Consider the following 24,316-nt stretch of genomic DNA (forward strand, 5'->3'; position numbering starts at 1 on the left):
AATGTCAGAAACATGTGCTTGTGGCCCTAAGGCACTTCTGAAAGAGAGGTTATAAAGCGGAAGAAAGAACTTGTGCTTTAGGTTCTTACAGAACCACATTATCATCTCTGCTTTGCCCCACCATTGCTATGAAATCATGGTATAGTTCTTTACCGTTTCTGAGTCTCATGTTCCTTATTTCCAAAGTTAGCTTTGTTATATGTAATGTAAATACTGTCTAGAATAGGGCCTGAAATGAATATAGTACCGGCTCAATAAATGGACTTTGATAGCTAAAGCTATTTCGTAGAAGTTTAAAATGTCTTTAATTCAGTCGAACTAGTGGTTACAAATCTGTTTTGTAAACTGTTTTTGCAAGGGGTTTTTAGTGAGTCGAATTGAACTTGGATTGAATCTGACAGTGCCTTTGTAAATGTCCACTACCTGTGTTTCTTCAGTCCTTACAGGTGACCTTCAACAGAGGAAAGCAGTGATAGGTTGGTTGGTACTGGATATAGAGTACAATTTGTGATAAGAATTGCATATAGTTGTTCTTTCTTTAAAAAAAATTTTTTTTTTTTTGCCTTTTAAGTATTTAAATCATAATTCTTGCTTGGCACAGAATAAACACATCAGCAGAACATACCACTTTAATTGATCAAACTGATATTTAGACCCTGCAGTTCATGTCAAGAAAGGAGCAGGTTTCAGGAATGTATAAGCAATTCAGTAGTTTTAAGGGTTATTCCCATTTGTTCCTTTTGCAACAAACAGACAGGAAAATCTTGCCCCCCCCACCCCCCACACTATATTTTTCGGCTATATTCTCAATAATACTTACTAGGAAATGCATTGTTAAATGGGGTCAAATAATAAATAGGTTTAGTTTCAGAACTGTTTAAAAGTTGTACCAATTGTTGCATTTCCCACAACAAAATCACACCAGAAAATAATTAGATTCAGTACCAAGCTCAGTGATATTGAGTCTTACTCCACTGATTTCTATTCTCTGTGGGGAGGCAGACTCAATATTATTGCCTGAAGATAGTTTTATGGATTTTAGTTTCTTAATTCCATGAGAGACTTCAAATGGCCACAGCTGCTGGGCTTATCAAAGTGTAGCTGCAGACATCTGCATTGTGTTTCCTAATGTTTTTGATATTCCCTATCCTTATTTAAGAATAATGTTATCGACCTTCAGTTCAATCAGTTTAACTTTACATTGAGAGTTTATTGGGGATAGTGGAGGTGGGAGAACAGTGAGTTTCATGATGAAAACTCATATGCAGAGGTAAAAAGATGTCTTAGGGGAGAACCTTTGTCTATGAGAGTGAGCAAGTAGACCCAAGAGAAGAAAAATTGTACCTGCAAAGGCTGCCCAGGTAAGAATTCCATAATAAGAATGAAAGAAGTATAGGAAACAAGAAATAAATTTGAGAAATGTATTGTACATCCTTGGTCCATCCTATGCCCATTCTCTCTTTCCTTTAATGCTCTCTGCCCTTTCCTAGATGCTTGTACCTGGTCCAGGGACACCTTCCCTAACCTCCCCTTCCTGTCTGCCATTTCCTTCATCCTCATTAGGATGTACTTCTGGATCCCTGGTCCAGGTAATGGGTTGCTAATGTGATGCTCTGATAGTGGGTATAAATATGTTGGTGTCTGCAAGGCACTGTCTTTAAAGTCTACGATGAGGGTGTGTGTAGCCTGGGACTTGCCTAACTCTAATGGAGAAAAACCAACCATGGAAGCAGGACAGCTGGGGAAGATCATTGTGGGCAGGAAGCTGCACCGAAATATCAGAGCCCCTCAAGTCTTTCTTGATTGATCTAAGCTGCACCGAAATATCAGAGCCCCTCAAGTCTTTCTTGGTTGATCTAAGTGACAAGCCAGCCGAGGTCATGCATAGTCAGAATATCAGGTTTAAGTTTGATGAGGTTAAAGTTGCAAGACTGAGAGAAATTGGCAACTTGGGAGGGCACAAAGATAGTGGCAATCATAGCAGCAATCCACTAAGAGAAAAATCAAGTGGTCAAATATACTAAGAAAGTGTAGCTTCTAACAGGTGCCTGCTGCTATTTCTAGAGTAGTAAAGATGGAATTCCACAAAAAGGAGAGGAAGTGGCAGGACCATTGACAAAGGCTGGAACTTCCCTATGTCTTTAGCTTCACAATTCCCCTCTCTCACTACACCAACTTCCATAACCCTACACACTGGTGTTTTCCCAACACTTCTTTAAGAGGTTCTCTGGGCCTAAAGATAGACACTCATTAAAAATATCTAGAAATTCCCACAACTGAGCATGCATTCGTTTATTCAATTAATGGTAATAGGAAGCTTGCGTATTCTAGGCGTGTCCTAAGAGCGCCAAGATATGACAGATGCATGTCCCAAGTTGCTCATGATCTAGTCCAAGAGAAAGATATGTAAACAAGTAATTGCAATGTTAAAGTAAATGCATGCCCCGATAGATATATGTATGGGGGGAAGAGCAGGTGAAGGTGGAGAAAGTTCAAGGAAGGTATTCACATAGGGGGCCATGTTTAATTTGTCAGTTGGACAAATGGAGAAAAAACATCACAGTGGGAGTAGCAGGTGCAAAGACCCAGAGGAATGAAACAGTCCAGTGCCTCCTTAGGGAAAAAGTTCAATTAGGTTGAAGGGAACACGGGTCAGATGATGAAAAGTTTTGAAAGTATTGCTAAAGAGCTCGGGTATTATCTAACAGGTGATGGGGAGGTTGAGAAATCCTGACACCTTTCTGCTATGAAGCAGTAGAGATCCATCTCAAGCAGGTTAATGCTCTGCACTGTCTTTCCTTCTTTCTGTGGGCCTGCTTCCCCTCAGGTGCCAAGAGCTGAGCTACTTTTGGTTCATGGAATCCTGTTGACATGGGTCTATACATAGATATTAATCCCTTGGCTCTTTTAATCATTGCAAACATCTTTTCTTAGGGTGTCACCTGTTAGTTTTGTCCATAGTGTTCTTTATTGAACAGAAATACTCAATTTTTAAAGTCAAATCCATCAGGATTTTTTTCTTTACCTTACAATATTTACTTTTTAGGTCTTATTTAAGAAGTTCTCTCTAACCTTCAAGTGGACAAAGACACCCTTTTACATTTTCCTCTTTTGGCTCTATAATTTTAATCTTTTATTGATCTGACGTTCACGTTTGTGTATGGTATAAGGTAGGGATCTAGATTTGTTTTTCTTCAAATAGTGAGAAAGTTACCTGTTGATTCGCAAACTGACCCCTGAGCACAGAAGGCAAAGAGAGACTGAAGAAAGGAGCAGACCACTCCAGATTGGTAGGTGGAAGTTTTAATAAGCAAGGGAGCTTACATTAGAGGCTTGTCTTGGGTCGCCACAAGATAGATCTCTACTTCCTCCTACCAGAATCTTAAAAGTTTATATAGAGGCCTTATCTGGGTTCAGTCACGAATTCAGTCCAGATGGTCTCAACAACATGTTACTCTCTAAAGGCTATGTCCTTGAAATAGTTCCTAGTGTGGGAATGGCAGGCAGATCATACATTCCAAGGACAGGGAGGGGATGAGGAGCCTCTGACTGCCCGGGTCCAGCTCTCCAGTCAGCTGGCAGTCATGTCTTCTCGATGACCTCCAACACTTCCCCAACTCCTTCTACTAAAGAATCCATTTCTGTCCACTGATATGAGGTGTCACCTTTTTCATTTATCAAATACCCATATATCTGGGGGTCTATTTTGTTCTATGGTTCTATTTGTTTATTTCTATGGCATTACCACAATGTTTTATGATAGCTCTTATTTCTGATAGGGTAAATGTCCCCCAACTCCATCCTTTGTTTTCAAAATTGATGTTATCCCGTGGACTTGTATTCTTCTGTATAAATTTTGGAATGTTTGTCAAATTCCTCAAAAATTGCTGCTGAAATTTAAATTGAGATTCCTTTGCATTTATGGATTAATTTGGGGAGAACTGACATTCTAAAACATGTAAGTCATTTCATTCATTAACAGGAAAAATCTTAACATTATTCAGATTGTTTTTTATACCTTTTAAAAGTTTTAGATTTTTTTCATAGAGGTCTTATGCATGATTTATTTCATTCCTAGTTATTATGTAGCTGTTTTATTATTGTGAATGATGTCACTGCAAAAATTATATTTTTTTCTTTAGTTGTTGTTAGTGTAATGAAAACACAAGCTCTTTCATTCTGACACGCTGTTGATTCTAAGAATTTTCCATGTAGGTGATCGTGTTATCAGCACAAAATGATACAATAAAATTCTCTTCCCTTTCAATTCTTTTACTTTTTATTTCTTTTTCTCTCTTACTGCACTGGCCAGGACTTCCAAAATTATGCTGAACGATAAAAGTGATACCTGTTTTCTTGCCTTGTTCCTGATCATAAAATGGTTGCATTTATAGTTTTTCTAGAAAGTATATTTTTACTGCAGGTGGCAATATAGAGCCTTAACAAATTCCAGAAATTTCCTTCTATGCCTAGTTATCTGAGAGTTTACATTTTTACATTACAAATAGTTTTTGAATTTTTTAAAATGCTTTTTAGGGTTCTATGAGATAATTGTGTAATGTTTTTCCTTTTTGTTTCATTAATATGGTGATTTACATGGATAGTTTTTCTGTTATATAATTATTCTTCATTCCTAGGATAAATCCTATTTTTTATTAATATATTATTTAAAAAACACTGCTAGATTCAGTTAGCTATATTTTTTTTAGGATTTTACACCCATTTTCTTTTACTACAATTATTTTGTATTGGAATTCAGGTTTTACGGACTTCGTAAAGTGAGTTGAGAAACTTTCATTCTTTTTCTCCTTTCTGGAACAATTTGTATATGGTAAGAATTGTATATTCCTAGAAAATTTGGTATGATTTACTTGTGAAGGAATTTTATTCTTTTTATAGAAAGGTGAATTCTTTCATTATTTTTCCAATTTCATTAGTGGTTTCATCTATTCATATTTTAGATTTCATCTTGCATCAATTTTGGCCTTTGTTTACTTTTATGGGCATTTAATAATTTTGTCTAGGTTTTCAAATGTATTAATATGTGTCTACATGTGTGTATAATTTTATTTTATTTTCAATTATAGTTAACATACAATATTATATTTGTTTCAGGTGTACAAGACTGTGATTAGTGTTTATGTAACTTACAAAGTGATCACCCCAATAAATCTAGTGCCTTTCTGACACCATACCTACTTATTACAATACAACTAACTACATTTCCCATGCTACACTCTACATAACCATGACTATTTTGTAACTACCAATTTGCACTTAATCCCCTCTCCACCTTCACCACTTCTCCCAACCCCATCCTCCAATCCAGCGACCATCAAAATATTCTCTGTATCTATGACCTTGTTTCTATTTTGCCTGTTTATCCTGTTCTCTAGATTCCACATATAAGTAAAATCATATATTAGTTTTTCTCTGTATGACTGTGTATGTATAATTCAAAATTTTTCTTTCTGTATTTTGTTTATTTCCAATTTCTCTCTTACTCCTTTCCCTTTATAATTCTTGCCAGAAGCTTGTCTATTTTATTGCTTTTTTTAAAAAAAATTCAGGTCTTGCTTTAACTAAATTTGTCTATTTTTTGGTGTTGCTGTTGTTCAGTATTTTATTGACTTGTCATTTTATATTTATTATTTCCTTCCTACATTTTTATTTGGGCTTTCTCAGTTCATTTTCCATCTTCCTGAGGTAAGAACTTACCTCATTAGTTTTAAATCTTTCTTGCTTTTTTGATAAATATAAATTTATTAAATCTATAAATTTCCTTGTAAGTAGTGATTTAGTGTGTTCTATAAATTTTGACCTGTATATTTTTAATACCATTTAATTTTAAGTTTTCTTTTTAACCAAAGGGTTTTCGTACATATTTAAGTTTTCAGACATGTATATTTTAAATTTCCTTTTCTTGTTATTGATATTTTGTTGCATATCATGTGTTTCTTTGGAATTTATTGTGGCCTCTGCCATGTCCTATTACATATTTGATTTTTATGAATATTTCATATGTGTTTGATAAAGGAGTGTACCTCTCTTAATGATGATAGATACATGATAGATAGTGTATCTATGTTCAAGTAGAGGGTAGGTAGTGTAAATCTTCTTTATATTTGATTTTCAAAAATGTAAATAAAAGTTGGCCATACAGACTTAAAAATCTCCAAATCCAGGATTGAGTGTCAACGAAACAACATTGAGACTGAGGTGAGTGATAGGGGAAGGAATTCTTTTTTTTACTCTCTGTATCCAGTGTGAGTGTACTGTGCTGGTAATTTATTCGTATAGTTGTTGTAAGAACAGTGCAATTAGAGAATGAAGGAAAAAAATGAATGAGATTCTCACAGCGGAAGGAGATTTAAAGAAAGTTGTACCACTTTAGGCCCTGTGGATGGCTTATAAAGGCCTGGAGAAAGGTAATGTGTATATGTATATATGAGTGTGAATGTGTGTGGGTACCTTTCACCTGGGAACCAAACTGCTTTGTGTGGTGAGGAAAACCCCTGGACAAAATGAAAAATCTCTGGTTGGCAGGAATAGGTAATTACATCAGAATCATTTCTTTTTTTTTTTTTTCATAGTTCTTGCCTTGTGTGAACAAATCTTAAACTTGGCAGACACGTAGTTGGGGGGTTATACATTAATGGGGTCATTGGGCCTGAGACTAATATTTTTTTAAGCATGTGAGCTCCCCTGGGGCTCTCAGAAATAGTTTGGAAAGTGGCCTATGTAGAAGACTGGATAAAAGCAGAGGAGGTCAAGGCCGTTGTATTTTGGCCATTAAGCATTAATATGACAATTTATATATTCACAGGATGCTTCAATATACTGGTTTATATTTGTGTGTATATATGTATTACCATATTATGTGTCTTTTGAAAAATGTATGTTGCATGCATATAACTTTTCTGTAAGGAACATATAGCTTTGTTAACCTGCTTAATCATTTAACACTGCAGCATTGATATAGTGTAATAGTCAATAACAATATTACTAATTAATACATTTGAAAACTTTAGGTATCCACCCACTACTAGCTTGTCTGATCAGGCCCAGTTTACTTAGCAGAGAAGCATCCAAACATTTAAATATGCAAATGTATGAAGCCAAATGAGACATCGTTTAATTCCTTTATTGTCTTACAGTGAAAGACTGCAAATGAGCAAGTTGATGGCTTTATGCCAATTATTTTTAGTACAATCTCTTTTATGCTAAGGTATAGCTGAAGGCAAGCCCTCAAATTCTAGCATGAACATGCAGCAGCAATAAATGAATATTTTAGGGACGATAAAATTTTTTTCATGGGTTATGGTTGGAAATAAAAAAATTAAGTTGCAACCGCTTTGGCAAATATGTTATAAACAACTGAGTCTAAATGTAAGAGTGTGTGTGTGGCCTCAATCCCAGATGTTGCTTCTAAAAGACCCAAGTGCTAGGGTCCAAGACCCTCCACCGTGTGCTTGTCTTCTTCCTATCTTTCTAGATTAATCTTTGCCCCACTTAATCCAGGTCCACACCTCCCTCCAGTTACACAAGCTTACTTGAACAGGACAAGCATTTTCACATTCAAGGAACATGGCCTAGGGACTATCTTCAGACACCAAGGTCAGCAAACCTGGCAGTACAATAGCAGCAACACCTCAAAGCTCAGAAGGGCTGAGACTGACCAGCAAGCTGGCAAGAGCCCAGAGCTAAAAAGGCTGAGGTCATGACCCCCAGCAGGACAGCTGCACTTCCTCTTTTCCATCAGACTGCTTGTTCAACTTCACCTAGCCCTCTTGCAGGTTGGTTCTGTTAGTCAAAACTGTGACCACAGCAGGGCCCACATAAAAACCTCCTTTCTTCAGCAAACCGTAAAGTCCTGTCTTGATGACAATTCATTGGGAACATCCACTTAGATTGAAAGGGAGACATTATTCATCTTGAAGAGAATGAACCCATCAGGGTACTTAACCTATTTGTTCAAGGGTGGTTTTCCCACTTCCAGGGGAGAAAAAAGTACACTATTTCTGTGTTTAAGGAACATCAAGAATTAATGAACCTTTTTCTTACCCAAGGCACATCACTGCTTAAAACCACAAAGTGCTGACCTAGCCAGTGATTCCAGAACCTGGGGCCTCAGCACTGCATTTTAAAGACTCATCCTCATAATAAATTACTATTTTAATGATAGTCTTGGTAACATATGGTGAATGGAAAACACTTTCTGTAGATTAAGCAATATAGTTCCCATTAATGGTTTACTATACTTGAAACCTAAAAGAGATTTAACTAACTGTTCATTTGGTACAGTTTCTGTACCAAATGATTTAAAACACCTCCTTACTGCTTTAACTTTGAATTTGCATTCGAAAGTACAATGCCAATTAAGATTCCTCCATTGCCTCAAACGCTCTAAAAATAAATACAAGCTAAATCCCAACCACAAATACATCTCTCTCTTTATACTATGACCTTTCTGTTATCTTAAGCTTAGACAAAATAAACAACAAGAACAAAAAAATGTGCAGAAGGGAAGAGCCAGGTTAGGAAATTATTAAGGTAACAAAAAAACTAAAGTCTTTTTGGAAGTGCTGAAGACACACAGTTCAGAATTCTATGTTTAGGTAGAAAACTCAGAGTTTACATTTGACTGGTCCAAGTGCCACCATCTCCAGAATTATATAATGTAAAATATAAATGTAGGTACTTATGTAAAACCCAAAATTAAAGATATTGGCTCAGTTGGCTGATTTGAATTTTATTTATTGTAATAAATAATCAAAAGTGAAAAGCAGATGCAAGGTATAACTTTGACCATGTTTTACTTGTTTGTTTGTTTGTTTGTTTTTGTAAAACTGAGTGTTTCTCTTGCTCTCCCCACGCACTCCTGCCTACTCCTCCACTTTTTTCTCATTATATGAAATGTAGCTACTGACTTTAAGCCTGCATCAGGTACCTTTCTCAAAGTAGACCCTAACTGTTTCATAGTCCTTATATGCACTTCTCTGGCTCCCAAAGAAACCTTTCTACAAGGCCACTTCCCCTACCTGAAATGTCTGTTTCTTGCTGCCTCCCGTCCCTTCTACTCCATTCAAAGCACTCCACTTAAGGAAGCTCTTCCATGAAAGAGTTCTCAACCAATCCCATCTGTTCCAGGCATTGTGATCACTCTATTATGATTGTGCCCTATATGCTAATACATGTCAACTTTCCTAAAATAGTTCGCAAATATGATTTTGAGTTACTTATGTGTTGCACACATTTTCACTTGGGTACAGCCTATTAAGTACAGTGTCTTCCTCACAGTCCCGGCTCAGTAAATGTTACTGCTAGACAACTGGAAGCTGGGAATATCGATCTGAAACAGAGTGCCATCTACTGGTACAAATGCTACAATATTATCAACATGATTACATTCTGCCTAATATACATATTCAGTACATGTACACACACACAAGTTCTCACAGTTTGATTGAAGAATAAGGAATATACTATATCAAGTCAATAATTTTCTCCCACCTTTAGTAAGATCTATGATTTCAAAAAAATGTCAATGAAATAAGAAAAGATCCCCATTTGGATCTTCTAAATGAAACCATCATCTCCAAAAAAATGGGTGTTTTGTAAGCCTTTCTTTCCATTTATTTAAAAAAAAAATCATATATGAAATAAGGAAATCAAACAATATACAATAAAATATCTGGCTGCCATTAAGTTCCTATGGAAATGGCACTGTTTTATGAGGAAGACTAGTTTTTGTTTTTTATTCAAATAACTTAGTCCTTCCATCATGTGAGCTATATCGACAGTTGACAATATCTTTTAGTCATAAACTTCTGAGTGACCATGATTTCTCAGCACGAAGTGGAGGGATGTATAAAAGAACAATGTGAAAAATATTTAGTCCCTGTTTATCAGGCTAGCATTTTAGCCTATTAAATAATTTTTCAAACCTTTTAATAACTCCAATCTTTCTAATCACTGTAAAGCAAATCACATTGTGGATAAATTTAAACTGCACAGAAGTGGGCCTGTAAATTAAGAGAAAACTTTTCTTTCCTTGCACAGAGGCTGATTTAGGTAGCATGAGATCATTAGTGACCAAGCAGATGCCCCAATCTATAACCCAGAGACAGCTCTCAGCTGTACAGAGAACCTTTCATTTCCTACAGAGAGGTGAACTCAAAACTTGTCACTGATTTTTGCACCCTCTTAATCTTCCTGTTTATTCTGTGCTTCATTAAAGTCAATCTCCACAGGGTAGACTGTCATCTGAGCTTGGCCTGTCCTGCTGTCTGCTCTCTCCAGAGAGCATCTTTCATCCTGATAAACGGGCTGTGAGCTGAGCACGTGACTGAGCTCCTTAAGGTAAATAGATTACAGAAAGCTGCTCCCTCCACACTCACTCAGCAGAATTTGATAAGCAGGATCCTTTGGCGAGGAGACAATGCTTCTCCAAAAGATGGGGATTCAGATTTACTGTTGCAAAATTAGATAGAGGATATTTATTTTTATCATTGTGTCATATCATACCTTTAAGGCTGTATTAGCTAGTGTCATTCATCTGCCTAGTGTCTTCCACAGAGGTCAGCATCATTTATAGGATGTTTTCTGTGTAACAGGTTCTGTGATAGGCACTGGAGACATAAAGATACACATAGGGATGGAAGATGGGGGCCACAGTAGGGAACAAAGTGAAGCCCATGGGAAGGCAGAAAGCAGCCCAGGTGGTGAGTTTAGTGTGCACCTGTTAGCAGACCATGGCATCCCAGAGCAATTGTTATGCCTGGATGAAGCAATACTGGGGCCCAAGACTGGTTCCTAGGCAGCTCTATTCCTATTCTCTCTCCTGTTGAGAGAAAAGGCAGCAAACTTACTCCCAAGGGTACATGACTTTCCTATCTAGTTAACCAGACGTGGACCAGAATCTAGAGAAAGAGAGTCTCATTTCTCTCGGATGCCTGAGCTGAAGACAGTTGGGTTCCTGTGACCACCAGCTAAGCATTGGAGTAACTCCCCAATACTTGGATGGTGGGAACTATGAAAAAGACTCTCCGTGGATCTTGGCAAGGGTAAGAAGTTAGAAGCTTCCAACCTGGATGATCAGGGCAAGGTCTATGTGGAAGTGTTACAGTGAAGCTCATTCCTGCTTAGCTGAGCAGAAAGATGAGGTCAAGGAAGACCCCCAGCCACCCCACCCCAGTTTCCCAAGATCTGAGTTGCAGAAATCTAAGAAGGGTCCTGATGGTCAGCCCTTCTCGACAATTGCAAGATCAACACGAGGACAGGACAGCCAAGGAGATAGTATCCTATTCTGCAAGGGCCTGCCCTGGGATCCTGACTTGCCTCTAGTTTACTTAGTGGTAATAGCAGCAGTGAAGAGCTCCACTGGCAAGGCATCAAGGTCAAGGGCTGCAATGTTTTTGAGGCTGCCAACCCGTGCGATTCTACCCATCCTCAATGCTTGGTTCAGCTAACTGCTTTTCCTTTTATTCCTCTACACCTTTGCTGGACCACATGCATCTCTCCCTCCTCTGAGCTCCTCTTACAATGTACTGTTTAGCATTTCATTATATTAGGTCTCATAATCTACTTGTTTCTTATATGTCATGATGCAAGATTATATTGTCTTTTACTTCTTTGAAATGACACAGTAGTAGACATGCAGCAGGTGTCAAATATTTAATCTAAATTAGGAATCAGAATGTAAGAGCTTGTAGAAACCTTCTTCTCATAGAATAGAAAACAGATTCATAGAATTGTGGCTTTATTCATTCCACAAGTGTCTACTGAAACTTTTGAGTCACTGTGCTGGGTGCTGTGGAGGAGACAGAGATGTCCAGAGGTGGGCCCAGCTCTCCTTTCAGTGAGGCACAAAAAACAAGATGTATGCCCCAGTCACCAAAGGTAGAAACCTATAAGGAAGGTAAAAATAAGTTCGTGTGATCTCAGGTGAGGGAAAAGTATTCAAGTGTGAATGCATTTTGTACTTCACCAAGCTTTACATTCATCTCAAAATCAGACCATGGGGATCATCAGCTGGCTATCATCCATGGTGAGCCTCTTGAGGGTTTGCAGAAGACGGACCTCCCATCCACCAGAATCAGAGCTTCTCCATGTGGCCATCCCCAGCTCCCCATGCAGAGGGGGCTGTCTCTCTCTCCTTGTTCCTCAGATTAACTTCCCCCACCAACCCCCAAGGGCAGGGAAGCTTGTGGTTCCACTTGCCTTTGGCAGCAGGCTGGCTGAGACGGGCCCTGACCTATTCTGTCTGGTCTGTCCCGGCCCCAGCACGCTAGACCAAGGCCCACCTGTGGGCCCAGCCCCTCACTGCCCACATGCGGGGTGTGTTTATACTCCTGCCTCAGCCTGGCCCTGGTTACCACAGGATTAAAATTGTGCCCGTGGAGATGAAACAGAGTGCTCTCTCAGTTTTGCCTGCATTCTGGGTCCGGTGGTTTGCATCTTCCATGGAGAGAAGCTAGGCTGATTGAGGTGACACAGGTAAGGAGCATCTGAGCCCTCGGTATTCAGGCCCTTTACTCCTCCTCAGATTGGCTCTCCACAGCCTTCCTGCCTCCACAGAAGGGTCCTTTGCCCAAACCAGACGCTCCAGGTCACTCTTCCTGACTCTGCCTCACCCCACCCCCAGGGGTAGCAGTTTCAGCCTGTTTTCTCTTCTGCTGACCTGGCTCATCCTCTCTGGGCATCTCCCGTGGCCTAAGCAATCTCCACCCTCCACCTCTGCTTACCATTTTTTTTTTTTTTTTTTTTTTTTTTGGTCTCCTCTTCCTTATTCTCTTTGGATTTCAGGGGAGAGGGAAAGCATCAGGATGCCAGGACAGCAGCTTGCGGTTAGGGGTGGGGAACAGAGAGATGCTGGATAATGCACCTCTCCACTCAACTTAAAAGCCTGCCCCCAACAATTTGCTCTTCATTCTTCTCTCTAGACCTGGATCTTCAGCCTCCTGCCCTCAACTTAACTGGAAGCTGGTGACAGCCACATCAACAGAAGTTCTGAAAGCGGCATCTGGATGAAAAGGGGGCCTCCTGGGCACTCCGGCAGTTGGTGAGGTACCCCAGCCTCCTGGTTTTTTAGGCTTCTGTCTGGTGGTGCCCTGAGGCATCTCCCTTAGGCCTGGGCAAGCTCTAATGCGCTATTTTTATTTTATTTTTATTTTACTTTTTTATTTTTTTGCTGTTGTTTTAGAGTTTTGATATCCTTTTTAATCTTTTGTTTAAGTTCCTGTATCCCAGAATTTAGTTCAAGCAAACATTTATATATAGCAAAAATATATGATCCAGTTCTAATCCTTAGATGTATAGTTTCACATTGTTTGAAGCCGCCTTGTCTGAGGTAGGGAATGAAACAGCTGTACCCAGTTTGCTTTTGCCCACCTTCCCGCTACTCCTTACTCTTACCAGCTGCTGTGAATGGGAGGCTTGGCTTTAGCAGTCCACCTGTCAGCTCTGGCGGTGCTGACGTGGGCCAGATGAGCTCACATGCTGCCCTTGAACTGACAGGTACTTTTAAACTCTTGCTTAGGACTTCCTGTGGATTTGGACCAAGTGAAAAGGCTGGAGGGGTGACCTCTGTGTTATAATTGGCCCCAGAGGCCTGCCGTTTGAAAGCGTAGGTAGCAAGCTTCAGATTCCTAGCCTGATGATGTGACAGTTCCTACTGGTGGTCACAGACTGAGTGGGCGCGGTGGTCACTGGAATAGGGTCCCACCTGATCCTTCTCTACTTCCACCCTGCAACATCCATGAGGAGTTGTTCAGTGCCTTAGGTTAGCTCACAGTTAAAATTCAGGAGCTATTATTCACTGGCAGAAAATGACATGAAATGCACAGACATTAAATACTTAAATCTCATCAAAAGAAGCTTAACACCAGTAAAAACTGAAAAAACTCCAAATAGTTTCCATTTTTGAAATTGTCCTATGGAAGCATCTGAATGTGTCATAAAGTATCCTTCTCAATTTACTAAGCAAATGTTTTGGAATCCACAAACCCAAGGGCATCTGAGCCAGAAAGCTTTCTTTCCAGACTGCAGGCCTTGGCTCCCTCTAGTGTCTCTGGCTCAGCTTTTGTTTCAGGCTTAAAATGCCCAGGACTTAAGAACTCTATTTAAATAGAGATTCAAAGCCCTATTCAACTATCCTTCTCTTAACTCTCCATGATGACTCTTGACCACGTTTATCTCCTCCCTCTATGACCTCCTTTGTTGTTTTCTGTTGCTTTAGCTTTTTATTATAATCAGTTCATGAGATAATTGTTTCATGTCGTGTCCTCCCCATCTAGATCACAATCGTGCCTTTTACTTTGAAGTGGGAAAAATGTAATATCGGGTGTGCATTATGTGTCTAATACTTACTTTAAATGTGGAAATCAGAATATTAGAGTCAGAAGGAGAGCTAATGTAGCTTCCTTTCACAAAATGGAAAATAGATCCACAGAATTGCTGTTTTTTTTCATTCCATAAGTGTCTAATGAAACTTTCAAGTCACTGTGCTGGGTGCTGTGGAGGAGACGGAGACTAACAGAGGTGGGCCCCGCTCTCCTGGACCTTTCAGTGAGGCATGAAAAACAGGATGTGTGTCCCAGTCACCAGAGGTGGGAACCCGTAAGGAAGGTTACAATAAGTCTCAAGGGTCTCAGGTGAGGGAGATGAGTCCCATAGCTGACCCAGTCTGGTTTTATGGAAAACGTGGTACTTGAATCCAATCTTGAAAGATTTGATGTGGAGGAATAGGAAAGTGTAGTTGTGTGAAAGCACTTTTGCAGAAGGAAATGTGAAGGAGAGTATTAGAAGCTAAGAGTGGAACACCTTAGGGTCAAGTTACAGCAGACCTTGAATGTCAGCCAGGAAGCTTACACTCTAACTGGTAAGCAGAAAGCACTATAAAGGAAGAACGTATAATAATTTCTAGCCTCTTGAACGTGTATTGAACTCTTTCGAAAAAGTGAATTCTCCATCCTTGGAGGTTTAATTGCTGAATGCATGTGCTCTCATCCAGCTACCCTCTGAGGATTTATAGAGATTTATAAAGGGGGTTCAGCCATGGACTAGATAACCACTAAGGTTACTTCTGATTGAGATTACGCAATCAAGATTTTGAACCAGAAATTGACTCTCCATCATAGGGAAAATTTTAGTATTTCTTTTTGTTCTTAGTGGGTTCTAAATTGATGCCTTCTAAATTAATGACATGAACAGAGTTGTACTTTAAGAAAAGGAATTTGGCAGCAAACTAGGTTCACAAGAAGGGACAGAGTGGGCGCAGGGAGACTGGTTTGGACACTCACTCCTTTTTCGAGGCCTAAAGTAGATTAGTGGGAATGGGAATGCAAAGTAGATTGACGTGGATGTAGAATCAAGATGACTGTTGTTGTAATTATTTGTGAGCCCCCTCCTCAATGGACCGAACATTCCATGAGAGCAAGAAGTTCATCGTATTTGACTTCCTATCTCCACTGCCTAACAATGAGTAACACATATGCTGACGGCTTTATGAGCACTCTAATTCACACTCTTTAGCCTGGCCTTCAGGGGTCTTCATAATCTGACCCTTTCATACTACGCCAGCCCCTTTATCATTCTCTCCTTCATTTGTTAGGTTCCTGCTACACCTCGGTTTTGCTGTTTGAGGAATATAGCCTTTGTCTCGGGTGCTCTCCACCTCAGTCTTCATGTGGCTTGGTGCTTACCATTCAGACCTTCCTCGTGCTGGTCTTAAGGAAATTCTTCAAGGACCTAGCCCCTCAAAGCTTAAAATAGTCACCACCCCTCCTTTCAGGAGACCTCAATGTTAACCTTGCTTTATTCTCTTCTTAGCTCTCATTATCTCACATTATACTATTTATGTTCATTTCTGTCTCCCCCCAGTGGAAGGAAGGGACCTTCTCTGTTTTAATACTGGATCTCTAGCAGGTGGTAGATTCTCAACTATCTGTTGAATGAAGTGTTAAATCCGGAGTTGAAATGCAAACCGATAAGTGAAGCAGACTGTACTACCAAGGAGTCATCATGAGGTGGATGAATAGTCTCAGCACAAGGCATGATTAATTAAAGATGCCATTAAAGGTGTTTTAGGACCGTGTCTGGCTTAGCCGCTGGGCAGGTTCTGTCTGCCCTAAACTTTTCTTCATCTCATCATAGTGTCTGAAACTCTTCCATTGGCAATTGAGATTCATGCTACTATGTTAAAAGGTTTTCACCTCTCTTGAATTCTCTGCTGAAATTGGAATACCCTCAACATGTGCCTGTTGTCTAAAAATAGATTAGGGAAGAAAGACCAAGAGCAGAGGGGGCTAAGAACAGAGGGAAGGCAGATGATTGTCATACGAAATTTCCTTCATCATGTCTTTGCCAGAGCCCTTTGAGGAAATCAGTCCTGTAAAAAGCTGGATGGCTACAGGCCTTAACGAAAAAACTTTCTGTGTGGATTCCATGGAGACTAGCAACCTCCTAATTTCTCACTCTCCTATGTACCTCCAATATATTCCCCAATCCCCACTGTAATTTTCTGTGTATGGAAACTTGACGATTTGGTAATCTATCTCCAACACTCTTCTCCCTCCTGATTGTTTTTCTATCACAGTTAATCAACCAGCCCTACCTATATCCAGAGGAAAGTAGTTCTGTAGTAGCTGATTTTAAAATACCAAAACAGTGTTATATTAAATGCTGGTTAAGAACATGGTTTCTCATTATAAGGTAATAGTTATATTTTAATAACGTATTAGAAACAAAGAATTCGATTTCCCTAGTTTTCCAATCTGCATTCCCTGAGACTCAGACAGAAGAGCATGCAGAGTATGCATTAGGGAGTACCCTCGGGATCAACATTTGTAGAAAGGAAGGGAATAGAATGGCACAGAGGGAAAAGCTGATCTCAATGGGGTCTCAACAAAGACCTCATTCCCCTTACCTAGGGAGCTCTTCCAAAGAGCTGGGGTGGCCCTTTAGAGTTGACTCCCCTTGCGGTGAGGTTGGGCTTTCACACTCCCACGTGAATCAGACATTGGATACAAGCTGATCCTGGGTGAGAGGGTGTTCTGTAGCCATGGGCAATTTCTGGAGAGGGCTGACAGCTGAGGACTGTCTTAGCACTGCCAGCAGCTGGGGAAATAAGTACTTACACCTGAAGACAGACCTGAGCAACACAGCATCCATTACATCTAATGTTTTCATGTTCATGTTTCTTTTAGGTTGCTAACATTATTCTGGGCATCTGTTGCAAGGCAGTCGGATAAATTATATACTAAGAGTTTCCACTGAGTTGGCTTTACTACTGAGGAATTTTTTCTTGTTAATGCTGTGCTTCCGCAATACTTTGACTTTTCTATTGATAATGTGCTATAATCATACAGGTAAGTGTTATTTTTTGATGTTGTCATTCTTATTCAACATCTTGTGAAAGCGTTCACAGGATGCACCGGGCTCCTGGAACTGTTTCTAGTCATCTGCAGTGGCCAGTCTGGTTGATTAGAAAGATAAGATTCCGCTCTCATTAATCCTGCAGACTCATTTGAATCCAAGTCCCAGAAGTTTTCCTTAAAATAAACAAAATAAATAAATCCCTCAGCCCAGGCAATGTCAGAGGAACTAATTATTTAGACTTCCCATTATAGTTTTGTGTATATAAGGACTGCAGATCGGGGCCCTTAGTACGCATAATTGAGAATTAATGTGTTCTGTGGCTCAGAGGTGGGAAATAAAACTGAGATGGCCCACATGATGGGGAAAAATGATTCTTATTGTGTAAGTAAGTCAGTAAGGACCCACGGTTGTAGGCTTTATTGCTCAGGCCTAGCCAGTGGACAAAAACAAAAGGACCTTTTTTCTGCTATAGTTTTTCACCCTGGCAAATTTAGTCTCTGAAATAAGACTAAATTGCACCTTGTTCATCTTTATAGAAAACATGGACATGAAAGAGCAAGGAAGTTAGACTTAGTAAATTCTACATGTGTCTGAGCAAGCATTAGCAAATAATAGATTATTAGAGATGGTCTACTTGTCTGGAATTCTAGTTTTGTGGTTGAGACAAGGTGTTGGTACCAGGTGCTTCTTGGGCCCAAATTCTTCTCCCTGTACTACCTCCAGCATCTGAAGAGGATGAGAGATGTTCATCTGCTCGCTTGCAGCTTCAATTTATTGCTAAGGATGCTCTACTCTGTTTTGTTTGGATGGCAATATGGTCCAGTGGCAGGGCATGGGACTCCTAAAGCCTGGCTTCATCACTTAGGAGTTGCATTATTTTAGGCATCCAAATTATCTGCTCTGGTTCTTAGTTTCTTCCTCTCTAAATTAATGATGACCATAATGCCTACTCCTAGAGGTGTTAAAATGATTAAATTAGGTAATACATATGAAGTGCTGATGGCACATAGTAAAATCAGTAAATATTGGGTCTTATTTGCTTTGAATGAGTTCACAGGTATAAGATTAGGTTAAGAATCATATGGACAATTCCTGGGACAAAGAGGCAGCTAGCCTTTATTGAGCTGATTTTTTGAATACATACAATTAAGTAAATAAAATAGCAATAAAGAATACTTTCTATGTAGAGTTAAAACCAATGAGATAATCTACCTCTAAAACCAATGAGATAATCTACCTCTACAGGGATTAGATGTAACTGTGGGAGCTGGATTAAAAAATTTATTGGTAGCAAAGCTACTATATAGTAAGTCCTCACTGTAATTGATAGGTTCTGCAACTTTAAGTGAAATGATATGTAATGAAACCAATTTACCGTAGGCTAATTGATATAAACAAGAGTTAAGTTCCTACAGCATCTCATCAATATTATAACGAAACAACATTGAATGAAACAACATTATTTGACAACTGTTGTATTAAATGTTATATTAGGAGTGACTATTGCTGTCAGTGGAAGTCCTGAAATTCATTTCTGTCAATCGCAAAAGACACAAGTCAGTCAAGGAATTACTTTTCTATACCAAAAAGCCTTCCCTAGCTGAGCAGAACAAGATATGCACTCGCCAAACTCAACAACCTGCTTTTCTCACAAAGTATTAGGTAAGCAATAGTTTACTTATTTGTCAAACTCAACAGAATTTAAAATTTAATCTTGTAGCCAACTTTGGTTCTGTTCCACTATTAACTGGGCAAGAGGAATGAGTGTCTGTGAAACCTAATACATTTCTAGTACTCTTGCACATTCTAGATATTTTAATTGGAAACTTTAAACTACTGTGTTAGAATCCCTGTTGATTTTAATGCTTTAGAGATGTGTTGTGGATACATCATATTGCTTTTTCTGCTCCAAATATGTATTGAATGCCCACTATGAACCAGTTGTATATAATAGGTGGATGTTCTGAGAGGAGCTAAAAGGAAGATTATGAAAAGGGTTAACAGTCATATCTTTTGAAAATCTATCAAATATGCTTCTTTAGAATTGGGACCACATTTCTATGGTGCTTTGGTAAAACTTCCATTATTTCTGACATGGTATCACACATCGACTTGATACATTTATTAATTGATACTGAAGATTGTTGTCTTCGGTAGTGGAGACAATGACCCCAAGAGCAATGTGATCACCAGCATCATAGTTTCCTTTATTTGAAGAAAGTTAGTTACAGATATAAACTCAGCCTGAATAAATGATACAATTTGTGAATTTTCCCCCAGATGTCAAGCTTCAAGAAAGTTTGAGGAGTTCGTTTCATTTTTTAAAAATAAAGTTTAAGTCAAGATGCAATAGAGAGAAGGCATAGATGGAAATCAGAGAGAAAACGGAAGTTAAAATGAAAATTATTGCCTCTGAAATTATAACTATGTTTGTATAGGCTTTGATATACTGACTTACTACAGGTGAGAGCAATTTCTAAAATATAAAGGTTTTACTGAAGGCATCAGGGAAGATGAGCATCCAGTAGAAGTTGAAAATAATCAAGTTTTAGTTAGGTATTTTATTTACATTTTATTCTGTTGCTTCTTCCAGCCTACTTCCTTTTACTTAAAGGGATCTCTATTTTGGCTTTTACTCTGAAGGCTGTGAGAGAAATGTCAGGGCTCCACAACTGACCTCTCCTGAACCAGACTATCTGGCAAGTGGGGTTCATTTGTCTGCATATTTTTAAAAAATGAGTTAAACATAATATGAAATTTACCATTTCAACTTTTTTAAGTGTACAATTAATTGGCATCAGTATGTTCACATTTTTGTGCAACCGTCATCTCCATCCATTTCCAGAACTCTTTTCATCTTGCAAAACCGAAAGTCTGTGTGCATTAAACAATAACCTCCCATGCCCTTCCCTTACCCTAGCCCCTGGCAACCACCATTCTACTTTGTCTTTATGAATTTGATGATTCTAGGTATCATACAAGTGGAATCATACAGTATTTATCCTTTTGTGACTGGCTTATTTCATTTAGGATAATATCCTCAAGGTTTATCCATGTTGTAGCATATGTCAGAATCTTCTTTCTTTTTAAGGCTGAATGATATTCTATTATACATACATACCACATTTTGTTTATCCATTCATCCGCCAATGGCATGGGTTGCTTCCACCTTCTAGCTATTGTAGCTAATGCTGCTATGAACTTAGGTATACAGATCTCTCCAAGACCCTTCTTTCAGTTATTGTGGGTATATGCCCAGACATGGAATTGCTGGATCATATGGCAATTCTATTTTTAATTTCTTAAGAAAGCACCAAACTTTTCCACAGTGGCTGCACCATTTTACATTCCTGCCAACAGTGTACAAGGATACTGATTTCTCCACACCTTTTGCCAACAATTGTTTTCTGGTTCTGGGTTTTTTTTTTTGTTTTTTTTTTAAATAGTAGTTCTCCTATGAGGTGTGACGTCATATCTCATGGTTTTGAGTCGCATTTCCCTAATGATTTATGATTAGCGATGCTAAGTAGCTTTTCATGTTCTTGTTGGCCATTTGTACCTCTTTGAAGGAATGTGTATTCAAATCCTTTGCCCATTTTTAAAATTTATTGTTGTTGTTGAATTTTAAGAGTTCTCTATATATTCTGGATATTAACCCCTTATCAGATAAATGATTTGCAAATGTTTTCTCCCATCCCATAGATTGCTTTTTCACTCTGTTGATTGTGTTCTTTGATGCTCAAAAGTTTATTTTGATGTAGTCCAATTTATCTATTTTGTTCTTTTGTTGCCTGGGCTTCCAGTGTTAATAATTGTAATTTCTGGGTGATAAAAACGTAGTGTTCTGGTCTTATTCAGTCATCGATATATTATTTCTATAATATACATATACCACTTTTGCAATGATAAAAGCAAAAACAAAATCTACAGCAAACATCATACTTAGAGGTGAGATGTCCAACATAAGTCAGTGATGCCCCTATTCTATTTATAATTTTATAATTTTATTGTAGGTTCTAGCCAGTTCAATAAGTGAAGGAAAAATTTTTAATAGTATTAAGTAGAGGAAAGAAAAGAAAAAAATGTTTATGAACATAGAAAACTCAAGAGAATCTATGGATAAATGATTAGAATTTTAAAAAATTCAATGAGACTAGTAGATATAAACTAAATCTACAGAAATTATTTGTACTTCTATATCACAACAATAAACAGAAAATTAATTTTGTAAAAGAGACAGTGCTGGACCTCTCTTTGCCCCTCCAGACTTGCTCTCCACCCTTGTCTACACTGGCAGTGCCTTACTGACTCTGAATGACAGGCCCCCTTGTCCTCTGGCTTTTTGTTAGTTTCAGTCAGTCGTAGTACCAGCAGAAGATGGAGGGAGAAAAGAGGATGGGGATTATATTACCTCATTTCTCTCCCTGTGGGGTTGTTCCTGGCTGGCTGTGTGCCTTGACTGAAGATCACAGTTTCTGTCAAAGGTTTTTTCTCCACGTAGCTTTTTGTGTCTTTGGGTTCTGGAAAGGTGCCTCTACTGGTTGCTCTTAGGTTTAAGAGTAGTGATAGTTCCCCCAAATTACGGGCCCCCAGGTACTGTTTGATTCCTGGCTCTTTCCTTAAACCCTGCCAACATCTTTATAAATGACCTAAATGAAGGTGCTATTTCCTACTTGTACCTTAAATGATAGAGATATTATTTATGATAATGAAGAACTGAAAGTAACTAAGAATAAACCTAACAAAAAGACGCATGAGATCTTTATAGAAAAATTACAAAACTTAATTAAATGACATTTAAAAACAGACATTATAGAGATATACCCCTCTACAGAGATAGGAAGACATACTATCATAAAGGCATTGATTTTTCTCCAAATTGACCCATAGATTCAATGGAATTCCAGTCAAATTTTCAACATTTTTTTTTCTTTTCACGGAAACTGGCAAGGGAAATCTAAATTTATGTAGAAGAATAAAGAGCAAAAAAATAACCAAAAAATTTTTAAAGAACAGTAAACAGGTAAAGCCTTGCTGTACTAGGTAGCAAGTGTTATTATAGATGTGTAGTAATTAAAACTGAAATTGTGCATTACATATCAATAGGGAAAGATAGTGGTGTGGGACAATAGTTACACATATGGACAAAAGAATAATGAAATTGTACACCTACCTCCAGCATTCAAAAAACATGTAAACCCCATGTGAAATATAGATGGATCATGAAAAGCTTTATCGCTCACATTGTTAAAGGATTGTTTAAATAAGGCAAAAAAAAAAAAAACCACATAAGAAATAAAGGAAATAATTGATAAATTTAACTACATTGGATTTTTAATTTCTGTACATTAAAAGGCATTTCAGAGAAAGTAAAAATATAAACCATAGCACTTGGGGAAAACAAAACAGATATATATGTAATATGGAATGATCTCATAAACATAATGTGGAATTAAAAGCAGTTTGCAGAAGTATAGCTCAGTTTTATCATTAAAGCATGCAAAATAATATCACATATTTTTTGGAGGTTGACTCATGATATTAAAAGCATAAAGACGTGCATGGGAATGATAAACACTACAGGATAATGTTATCTATAGGAGAAAGAAATGAGACAGGAAGATGTAAACCAGTGCACAAAATCAGCTTTCACAGTGTTTCTTATGTTGAGTGTGGAAACTGGTTGTCCATGTTATTCTCCATACCTTTCTGTATGTCGTAAATATTACCAGTGCATGTGGACATGACACAAAAGTAAAAACAAGATATCGGAAATCAAAGTTCCATAAATGTGGGATTAATTTTTAAAATCTAAACTACATAGGAACTATTATCATTTCTGCTAAAAATTCAATGTTGACCCAAGGTAAAGGCGAGGTAAGGAAATGCAGAAGCCAAAGAAGAATGCAAAAAACAATTGAATTAGATGAAGTAGATGTGGAGACAGCTAAAGTCCGTGGCCTCAGGTGTCTGAGCACTTCAGAAATTGGTAAAGAATTTCATAAAACTACTGTCATTTTATAAAACTCCGTAGAGTACCTGCTGAGGTTCTGAATACTGGGTGGAAGGGAGCCATCACAATGACTAATTTTTTAAATGGAAAGAATGCCTTTAGTATTATGTCTATCAGGTCAAAATCCTTGCCCAGAAAGCTATTGAACCCTTTGTGAAAGCATTAATTTGCAAATCTTAAAAATGACAATGGATTTAAAAATAACGTGAGTTGTTGAAGACTAAAATCTGTCAGTTGAATCTAATTTTCTTTTGTGATGGGTCTATTAAAGGGCAGCAACAGTGTAATTAATTGCTTGAGGCTCAGAAACCCAATTAATCTTTAAGTTGACTTTTATTTCATAGAATGTTAGTGCTAGGCGAGGCCTCAAGGATTATCTAGCCCACCCTCTGCATTTTATAGGCAAGGAAACAAATGTCAGGGAGGTTAAATGACATGTTCAAGGTCAAAAATACTGTCTGTCCTTGCCACTGCAGCCTGTGAATAGGTTGAGTATTGCTTCCTTAAAGCCTTTATGAGTTTCTTTGCATCTGAGCATGAAATATTGTTTGAACCCAGGTTTTTCTTGTGTTATACCCTTTCACAGAACACCTAGAAATTCATCTCATGAATGTCTCCTTGCAAGGGTTTCCAAGCCTCATTTTTTAAAATGTGAGGCCTGTTTCATAATGTTTATGCAGCAGAGGGGGAGTGGGAGGGGCACTGTTCTAATCCTCTCACTCAACAGAATTCTGGAAACAGGAGCAGACCTCTGCGGACTTGTGGACAAACAGGTCCCAGAGTTTGACAGTGTGAGTTACACCTAATCCTGGTGGTAACTTGCAGGCCAAGCCATCTCTTAAGGGTTCTTTGTGCCTGATTCCAAGATGCAAGCAGAAAAAAGCTGGCACATGGAGTATTTTTAGGAAGATATCAGGCAATAAT

At 38.4% G+C, this 24,316-nt stretch overlaps 1 long non-coding RNA gene across 1 annotated transcript in view; it reads left to right on the top strand.

The window, feature by feature from the left end:
• LOC120604604 (uncharacterized) overlaps window positions 1-24,316 on the top strand; it is a 45,153-nt gene that overhangs the window by 14,968 nt on the left and 5,869 nt on the right. Inside the window, exons 3-6 of the long non-coding RNA XR_005653385.1 lie at window positions 10,254-10,362; window positions 12,945-13,063; window positions 17,208-17,369; window positions 18,874-19,041. This is a non-coding gene — a long non-coding RNA (uncharacterized LOC120604604). The remainder of the gene's footprint in view (window positions 1-10,253; window positions 10,363-12,944; window positions 13,064-17,207; window positions 17,370-18,873; window positions 19,042-24,316) is intronic.

Source organism: Pteropus medius, unplaced genomic scaffold (genome assembly GCF_902729225.1).
Source record: "Pteropus medius unplaced genomic scaffold, Ma_sr-lr_union100, whole genome shotgun sequence".
NCBI lineage: Eukaryota > Metazoa > Chordata > Mammalia > Chiroptera > Pteropodidae > Pteropus > Pteropus medius.